The 10738-nt window shown below is 37.9% G+C and overlaps 1 pseudogene; it reads right to left on the minus strand.

Moving 5' to 3' along the window:
* Positions 1-3233: 3233 nt before the first annotated feature.
* Positions 3234-8120, minus strand: LOC122643772 (annotated as a pseudogene).
* Between the last annotated feature and the right edge of the window lie 2618 nt (positions 8121-10738).

A 10738-nucleotide genomic window follows, 5' to 3' on the forward strand; every position in this document is an offset into this window, starting at 1 on the left:
AGTTTTAATATGTTTGAATCTTCTAGAGGTATTAGGCAGGTGTCCTCTAAGTCCATACTTATTTTTGAGGGCTGTGAAAGGGCTTTCTAGGTTACTTCAAGTGCACCATGAGTTGAACATACTTAAAGGTATTCAGGTTGGGAGGAAGGCCCCCGGAGGTGTCCCATTTAGTGTTTGCTAATGACACCCTTCTTTTCTCTAGATCCACTCAGAATGATATGTCTTCTATTAAAGCTATTTTGGATCTCTTTCAAGCTTTGTTTGTGGAGCAAATTAACTTTTCCAAAAGTAGCGTGGTGTTTAGTAGAGGTACGTTTCTCGCCAATAGAGAGGGAAAGTTTGTTAGATTCTTGGGGTGCCCTTAGTGGTTGATGGGGCTTTTGAATTCAGTCCAAACTAGGACAATGGAAGGTCCCTCTGTTGTCCCAAGCTAGCCGATCAGTTGTTATTAAGTCTGTTTTTGAATTATGTCCGTATTTTTTGGATGTCATACTTCAATTTTCCCTTAAATGTATGTAATAAGTTGGATTCAATGACTGCTAATTTTTTGAGGGGTAAGACTGAAATAAAAGTAGTTAAACCCTTAAACTCTTAGTAAAGGGCGTACCCAGTGCACGAGATTCCCATCACTGCAGGGTCTAGGGAGGATCATAATGTACGAAGCCTTAAACCTGCTTTCTCAGAGAAGCTATTTCCAACCTTAACTTCTTAGTAGTGTTGTCATAATAAGGAGTTATTAACTAAACTTGTATGGATAATGATTAATGAATCTGATGCATTGTGGTTACAAATTTTTAAGGGTAGATGCTTCCCTCATTCCAACTCTTTCGATTATTGACTATGAACAAAGAAAGGTTTTTGGATTTGGAATGGAATAGTCAGTGCTTTTCCTACCTTGGAAAGAGTGGGTGAGGGCTCTCCCCTCTCTATTTGGAATGACCCATCGGTGTGTCATTGCAGGATTTTAGGATACCAAGGGATTGCAGTCGGGTGGGAGGGCTATCCGTGGTAGGCGATAATGTGGGGGGAAGTCAATGGAATTGAGAGTTGACTTTCTGATCTTTCCCCATTCCATTGCTCAAGCCATTATTAGAACTCCAATTTTTCCCTTTCCGAGACTAATGGGTTTGGTTTTGTCCCTCCTCTACGCAGGGTTATGTATCAACTCGTGGTGTGACTAATTTCTTGATCAAAGAGGAGTTGGTTAGTAGAGCTTTCCAGGATACCAAATGTATTTGGCAATTAGTTATAGGAAACTCAGAATTCACCCTAAGTTTAAAATGTTCTTTTAGAAAGCTCTTAGTGGCGGTGCCGCAATTGGAGACAAGTTGAGTAATTTTCTCCCTTTTGTGTAAAATGTCCGATAAAACTAGTTAGCATTAATTTTTTGCCTTGTCTTGTGACTAAAAGAATTTGGTTTGTTGAGCCACTAGGTGTGCACACGAAGGTCTTCCCATCTTCGTTCCTTCATTTATTTGATTCCATTTCCTGTTATTCGTGTTCGTTGAAAAAATGACAGAATTCGCTTCCTCTAGATTGTTGCTATCACAATGTATTACATTTGAAATTTTAGGAACAAGTGTGTGTTTCAGAATACTAATTTTCTCCTCCTTTGGTCAAAAATGTAATCACCAAATGGATTTTTTATTTAAAATGTATGGCTTTACCTTCAGTTGAGCATGTCTATCTTCCTTGAGGGCATACCATTTGGGAATCAACCAATCTTGATTTGTGATGGTTATTATAAACCTAATACATCTACTACTGTTAGGGTTTAGGGTTTAAGCACAAGGTTGCTTAAAACATTACACCCTGAGTATCTAGTTTGGAATACCTAGACTGTTGCCTCCAACTAGCATTTATAAGAAAACTAGGGTTTATGTCAGATGGACTAATTACTAGATTACCCCTCACAGCCTGAGTATTAATTCAAGTAAGATTATATTAGAACGTATGAAGGGATATTACATAAATATCCTTACAACTACTGCATGGACATCTGTTGTTCTTTTCAACTCTAAACTTCATTGTGTTGTGGTGAGCTATGGCATTACAACTCATGTGCTGATACCGAAGGCCAGTAGTATCATGCAAAATTGGGCATTACAGCTCATGTGCTAGTTTCCAAAGGCTAGAAGTATCATGCAAAATTGGCATCAAGCATTGGCCCAAAGGTTTTCGAAGAGTAGAGGTATGAGTGGTATCAGCAAGGGCACGAGGTAGGATGGCCATGGGATTGGTTTCAGATTTTGTAAGATGTTACGTCGTTAATACTAAAGTTGGATGTTAATATCTTATTTAAACAAGACTTTATATGCCAGTGGATCAGACTTATGTGATGTTAGTGTGGATGATGTAAACAATTTTTTATTTAAGGGAGAAAGAACACTAACCGGTGCTGTGCCTCAACTTGTACCTATGCCCAAACACAACCCAGTGCGAAAAGACTAACACCCCCCTGGTCTTTTTCACCTTTCCAGGGTGGTGTGCCAGTCTTTTCACACTGGGCTGTGTCTGGGCGCAGGTACACACCGCACCCAGCGGCCAGTTAGCATTCCTTTTTTCCTTTAAGTAATTCTAGTTTGTTTTGCTATCCAAAATCACCCCCCCCCTTTTTATGGGTTGGTCTCAATTTACTATGATTGCTCCAGCCCGGCCTCCAGCCCGGCCCATAGAACCAGGATAAGGGATTTGGCCTTGGACTGTTGAGCCATAAACCTTATGACTTAAGCCCTACGCAGGAACGTACGAGCACTGAGAGCTCATGATAACCGCAGTCATCTCCATCCATGATAATGGTGTTGTATATACCTGATAAGGTCCCACAACCATTATGTATAAATGAAAATAAAACGCATCTAAAGCTACATTAGTGGGCACATAACAGTGTCTAATAAATATATAAACTTAAGACAACCATATTATGGCTATGACCCAACGGTTGGACCTAGATGTGAATGTGGAGCGTTCTCAATCTTTGTAGGCCCTAATGACCCCTGATTAGAGTTAAAATGGAATAATTATTGCATTAATGAGCTTCAAACACTTATTCCAATCTAACGATAATCAAGGACAGGCAGACAGTCCTAAGAGGAAGAAAATCCTGAAACATTAGATATGTGGACCCCACAGACCTTCCACGTGTGCTGTATGGCCCAGACCCATCATCATAATGCTGACATTATCATTAATACATATAGCTTAAAATAGCTAATGATGGGGGATAATTCCAATTATCCTGATGCAACAACAGCAAGGCCCACCTAGCAGAAAAAAACCTCCAAAGTCAAAAAAGTCTCAACCTAACATACATATACACAATCAAGATTTTTAAGAACATCCAATTAGAAGAATCTTCTTATCAAACCAAATTGACAACAGTTTTCAATTTAGAATGAATGCATGACAAGTCTATGTAATTTAAGATATGACACTTTAATATCAACCCTAGTGGGGTAGTGGATTCAGCCATTCACCTTCTGTCTTATCGACTTTTCGTCTTCTCTATTTCTCCGCTGCTCAATGCAGACACTCAGATGGCAACATCAGGGATTCCCCTTTCTATTCTCCACTAGGGATGTAAATAGAAATAAAAAATTCGTATTCGATCCGTGCTTGTATCAATTTCATGGTTTGATTTCACGGTATCAAGCACAGTTATTGGTATAGTATAAGGACTATAATCTTTCCTTGAATCCTAGGTGCAAGAATTTATAGTCAATTTGAGTCTAAATTCTGCAAAAGATTGATTTGGTACAAAACCCAATAAGCATGCATGTGAATAATTCATTTATTCCAGATCTCCCAAGCGAGCGAGAATGATTCTATCCCATTTACAAATACAAAGAAAAGCTACCCATGAGACCTAGTTAAACCTTCAGCAATTCTTGGAAACAAAACACCAGATGGTTAGGATTGACAATTTTCAATAGGAGAAATGATTTTTTTTTTTTCCCTTAAGGTATTGGGACTCTCAAACAGTTCAATTATGTAGAGTTGTAAACCTAACTGTGCAGAAGATACATGAGTTGATGTTGAAGTGGTACTGAAAAAATAAAAAGCAAACCCAAATTTACTAGGAATGTACTTTGATATTTTCATGCCTCCTCTATTCACATGCAATGTTCCTCAGTAAAAGTAACACAGTCTAAGGCTAACAGCAAATGTGAATAAAACTTGACCTTTTCCATTCACGGTATCATTGTTTAGCAGTATTTAACAAGCACGTAATGCAGAGACAGCAGTTGGGCCACGACTGCCTCTAGATCAGGAAACCTAGCTAAACCCTAACAGATTACTAGTACCATGATCTTAAGAACAGGCAACCAGATGGTTAAAAACTTATAATATCCTGATGATTGGGCTTATTATTTGCCCAGGAAGCCTCCTGGGTTTAGGTACAACAATGGGATGGATTAGCACCCAACCCAAACACTTGTATTTGGTCAGTTTGCGAACTGTCAACCTGTGTGTCATCAGGGTCAGGGGTTCAGTACCAAAGTGAGAGCAATTCAATGATTTGAAAAATGGCAAACTGAACTCTGATCAGTTATTCGATAATTTCAAGGTTGGTCAGGAATTGCCATCCCTAGCTAGGTTGGCCCAGTCGATTAATTGATTGCAGCCCTTGAAAGTGTGCCTAGTGCATGAAATAATACAAACAGGGGTGTATTCCCTCTCAAGATACATGTCTCCTCATTTCAATGGAGTAGATGACTTTTCCCAAAAAAGCACAGAGAGAGAGAGAGAGAGAGAGAGATGACTATAACATACCTATCTTTTTCATATACTTGCTCATCACTCAATTTCTGCATATAGGTCAACGTGTGAAAGATCTAGTATCAAGAAGTAAGTACATGGGTGTCTTTGAATATAGAAAGGGGGACAAGGAATTGGTTGGAGCTGTCACTGCTTGAGAATTTAGTTCATTGAAATAAAAATAAATAAATTAAAGCAAGTGGATTAGATTGCACTACGGGGGGCTAATTTGTTTACAAACCTGCAAATCATTAGACAAGTCTTTCACATTATCCTCAGAGAGCTTGTTCCCCTAACAAAGAAGGGGAGAGAGAAAGATAAGAAGGGGTGAGGGTAACCAACCATTTTCACAGATTGAAGAAAATTTAAGTATCCATACCTTTTCAAGAATCTCATAGGAGTTTTTGGCATCCCTTTTTATATTCCTTAGTGCCACCTGCAAACAAATTGATCAATCAGGTATCCAAAAAAGTTGTAATAATTGAGAGTATCTGCATTAGAAACTACACCAAAAACAAAACACATACACACACACAGACAGAAAAACAAAAAACAACTAGACTTTACACCATTATAGCTCAGAATCCAACTAAGCGCTTCAGATATACAAGGAAAAACAAAAAGCAGGCTTTAGTGATTCAGCGCACACACACACACAAGTATGTTAATACTCTAATGTCATTTCTTAGGTGAACTTTATGAGTATTATGTTAATACTCTCAATGCCATGTATCATTTGAGACACATTTGACATTTCTACAGTTTCCCTTTTCTTTCAATAGAAACGTTGCTACAGTTGCTTAGCAGAAGGCCGCCAGAACATCTTGAAATGTTGATCCAAAGCAATTACTTTAAGTTTTGATCACCGATGGGACCCAATAGATTTTCAATTGTTTCTTCCTGAGAAATTCTAAAATTCGATCCTCCATATATAGCTGGACTATATTTACCCACTGTTTTTATGCCTTGTAAAGTTATTACATGTCAATGGCTGGGAAGCAATTCAATGCCCTCCAGCACCAGGGAAAAACTTAAGCTATCCCTAGTAGATGAACAAAATATGGATTATGGCATTTTACCTGGAAATAGTCAACAATTGAATAGTTAAAATCAATTGATCAGGGTCAGAATTAAGGCAGGGTTAATCAAATGGGGGACAGATACATGCAATGTGCATGGGAAAGGCATCAAGTTGTGGCCCATTCCCATGCCTCTTCTCATTGTTGGCATATCTTCAAAACAATTTCATAAAAGAGAACCAACAAGGAAAGTAATTGAAATCATGAATCAACATTCTTGTGGTACCATATCTCAGCCAGATAACAGATTAAGCAAACAAACCTTCCTTTCCTCAGCCTGTTTAACAAACTTTTGATAACACTCGTCTACCCAAGAAAAGTCAAAACAGAGAACAATAGATTCTAGTTAATCTTTTGGCTCTGAGTCTTTTAAAGGAACTGCACTTCTACTTCATCTAATTTCCAAAGATATTATATCCCAAAACCCAAAAACTAAAACCAAATCTTTCTAATATCAATTTTCCAAATTTGAAATATACCTTGTCACCAGCTTTGCTAGCGTTTTTAATAAGGAAAGATAGTTATTTATTTTAGCCAAAGTGTTGGTTCCAGAAAGACCGGTTTAATTAAATAGGTAATATTGCCTTTGGGGACTTCTGAATGATAAAAGTTATACATAAGGTCAAAAGATGGGAAACAGAAGGAAATAGGGTGAAAGTGGCCTTATATTGAGTATACACATCCATACGAAAATACAGCGAATAGATATAAAAAGTATTAGGGTCACTAGAAAGAATTAATACATGTAGTATGCATTTATAGGATTTCATAGAGATGGGCTAAATTTTAAGGTTTGAGGAGCAACTGGGGACCAGGGGCACTATTTGTTAACTTCAAAAAATGGGTAAAAAGTATACCTTCTTTCATATGTCAATTGTGGAATTGTCAGCAGAATCACTTCTCCATCATTTTTTGGTGCCAAACCAAATTCAGAATTGACTATCGCCACCTCGATAACTCTTAAACTGGAAATACAGCAAAGGGTGTCAAAGGGAGGAAGCAAGGTTAGTCTTAATTGAACTTCACCCAATTATTTCTGTTTAGGTCTATCATTGGAGCTCATCAGAAAGACTTATTTAGAATAGATGCTTGCACTAATTCAGAAAGTTTTATTGCTGTGTAGCTCTTCTAAGTGGGATACACAGAATGGTCAGTATTGACCTCCTTGTGCATATGCTAGATCTACCCAAAGGGGAAAGGTGAGACAAGAATCCCAACTTCCCAAAAAATAAAAACATGTTTCTTCAATATAATGCAATTTACAGGAACTGTACCTCGATTTGTCATATGGTTGAACCAAGAGTGAACTTGCATCGGTAGTACTAATATGAACAATGCTCTTCAAGCTTCCTGGACTTCCATAGTACTCAACCTAGATATTGACATGTTACAGAGAGTAAAAAATATGAAATCATAAAAGACGAAAACTTAACATTTTTAACAGTGCATAAGTTTCAAAATGTTATGGAAACTAAACCGACCCTTGAGGACCAAACTTCGACTAGTTTCAAACTCAAGCACCTGAATCACAGCCTAATGCGGATACAGACAGGAATAATAGAAAGGAATTGATAGTCATATGGGCTTGGGACTCATGTAACAGGTTCAAAATTATATTTGATGGTCCAGTTGTTGGGCCAAACAGCCTTTCAATTGTTGGTTTATTTCTTTTGTCCATATTTGGGTCAAAGGGGCTATTTTAATATTTTTGTTTGTTTTCATATGCAAGTCTAGTAAATTTCAGAGGTTTCATGGTTCAATTTTCAAGGGTATTAATGTCAATAATATTTTTTTAATTTTATATGGAATGAGGTACTATTTTCATCACTTTTATTTTCAGACAAGCAGTAAAAAAAATATATTCATTTTGAATAATTTTGGTATCCTTTGAAAGGCTTTTCCATTTACAAGGAGACTTCAAAAAGTTATGGTCAAAATACCAACACGGTATTGATCTATGATGGCATTTCTATTTTTTCAAAGTTTAATCAGGGGGTCAATATATAACTCATGTAGTTTGATTTATGATGATGAGTGGAATATTTTGTAATTGTTTTTGACAGTTAATCTATGTGCTTTTCAACTTCTAAAAATGACACCTTAGAAATCTCAAGTATGTTTAGCCACCTGATGTGTAAATTCACAGATTCTACTTACAACTTCTACGAGAAGTTTCCTAGAAAACATATCTTTGCTAAGCAACCTTACATATAACTTCCTATTTTCTCTGTGATTTTCTACAACATTTTCAATCCCATGCCGATTTTGCTTAATCTGTATCATTAATAACCTCTAGGCCATAGTTTTCAAGACACTACTCGACCCAATGTATTTTCTTGCTATAACAAAATCGTAGCAATGACTAGAGGACTCCTGTTAATACTGCCAATGACCTATGTTGCATATGATCAAGCCATGTAAAATGACTTTTCTTTTATCATCTATTGATGCTACTCCTTATTTCCTTTGGATGGGGGGGGGGATTCCCTATTCTTTTTCTGATCTTGCCACCAATCCATCAAGACAACTAAATCTCAGCTACAGTACTCTACAAATGGATTTATTTCTTCCATCATTTTAGTCCATAAAGTGTAGAAGGTCTCCTGTTGTCTCATAAGATCTTCCACCACAGGAAAACCAAGGATATAGAATGTTCTGATTCTGATTTCATATCCACAAATAAATTTTCACATCAATGCTCAGCTGTCCTTTGAAAGGGAAGATGTTTACACCCAAGGAGATGCCAGCTTTTCTATTCAGCAACACCATTTTGTTGAAGAGTGTAAGTACACCTAGTTTGATGTATCATGCCATGAGCAGAACAAAAATCAGATATTTCACGTCGGGTATATTCTAAAATATTAATTTTACGAAAAGCTTTAATTGAATCACCAAACTGAGTTTTATTTCAAAATAAAATTGTTTAAAGGTAGATAGAAATTCAGAACGATCCTTTAATAGATATAACCACGTTATCCTAGAATAATCATCAACGAAGGTAACAAAATAAAAGCCTAACTGACTCTTGACACGACACAGACTTTGCACATTGGAATGAACTAAGGAAAACAAAAAAGAACTTTGAGGAGCATCGCAAGATGGGAATGTGCAATGGTGATGCTTTCCAAGCTCACATGCTTCACACTCCAGACGAGAGATATTCTTATAACTAGGAACCATTTGTTAAAGCTTGGAAAGAGAGAGATGTCCCAATCAATAATGCCACTAAAGAGAAGAGACAGAAGGGGAAGAAGCGGAAGAAACTGTAGGAGTGGAGCCATCAAAAAAATAGAGACCGTCCTTCTCACGCCCTCATCGTTTTCTTTGCCTGAGGCCTTGAAAAACACAACAGGTAGGGTAAAAGGTGACTGAACAAATTAATGATCTCATTAGTTGACTAACATAAAAAAATATTTAAAGAAAAATTAGGAACATAAAGAACAAATTTAACAAGGTAAAGAAGGTAAGGAGACAAACCGGAGGCCGACACTTGAGTACAGGAGCCATCAACGAGCATGATTCTAGAAGGATGATTAATCTTCTAAAGAGAAGAAAGGACATGGGATTTACCAGTCATATGAGAGGTGGCACTAGAGTCAATGATCCATGGTGTGGAGGAAGAGGTAGCAAGAATGTACCATCACCTCAATGAGCAATAGTAGCAATCGATGCAAATGTCTTGATTTGTTGAATCCATTCTTTTAACTAATTTAATTCGTCTTTAAGACAAGCTAACTACCACCAGTTATAGAAGCAAGGTTGGCATCAGAAGGTAATGCTGCTGTAGAACTCTGAGCAGAGGTGACAGTAGTGGCAGAGAGATGTGGAGCCCATTCCGGCCTACCATACTTTTCCTAACATATATCAATAGTATATTTTTCTTACCATAATATGTACATTGACGCATGACATGGTTATGTGGCAATCCTCTGCCTCGACCACCACCACAACCTCTACCAGGAAAACCAGTACCACGAGACCATGACCACGACCACCACTAGTTGAACAAGAACACAATTATCTTTGGTGGAAGTAGAATCAGATTTGGTGAAGGAGGGAGATACAATACGCTGAATCCAATAGAAAGCTTCATTCATGGATGGAATCTTCTCGCCTGCAAGTATCTGGTTTTTTGACAGGTTGAAGATCAAAGTCCAAACCGGACAAAAATTTAGCCACTAAGGATTCAGCACGTTAAGACTTCAAGCCTTCAATATTAGTAGACAAAACTTGATACACATTGAGTTCCACCCACATGCCTTTTAAAGAACTGTTGTAATCACTAGCAGATTTACCATTCTACCTGAAGGAGAAAAACTTCTCATATAAATCGAATACCCTGGACATGTTTTTGCCTTGCAAGAAACTCTTTTTGAATTTGTCCCAAACACCTTTGGCTGTGGTTTTGAAACATAGCATATATATCCGAACAGAGATAGGACATGAGGCAAATCCAACAAAAGGTGGGCTCAACGGCCAGCTATAGATGGGTAGGGGTTAGCTTATTCCCAAACGAACCAGTCCATCCATCGAAGCTTTACGAGCAAGGGAAGGTAGGTAGGCCCGGCCCCCATACGTAGTTTGATTGTTCCTCACTATCCACACACTGTGCTATTAGACTCCAACGTAGAAGAATTGTTTTCCACAAGGTCCATGGGACCCCCTTTTTTTCTTTTTTCAGGAGAGTTTGTTACGGTCAGCATGCAGACCAGCGCGGGTGGGCGCCACAGCTGTCTTCCTCCATGTGATATCATGCAACAGGTTTGGAACCCTTATTTACACGATTTATAAAATTAGAACCCGGTCAATCGGAGTACCTCTCTGTAGCACAAACCAACCGATCGAGATGTATCGTCGAAGAGGTCGTCGATTGGAGTACCCCTCCTTAGTTTGACGCTTTT

The sequence above is a fragment of the Telopea speciosissima genome, chromosome 10 (genome assembly GCF_018873765.1).
Source record: "Telopea speciosissima isolate NSW1024214 ecotype Mountain lineage chromosome 10, Tspe_v1, whole genome shotgun sequence".
Taxonomy (NCBI): domain Eukaryota; kingdom Viridiplantae; phylum Streptophyta; class Magnoliopsida; order Proteales; family Proteaceae; genus Telopea; species Telopea speciosissima.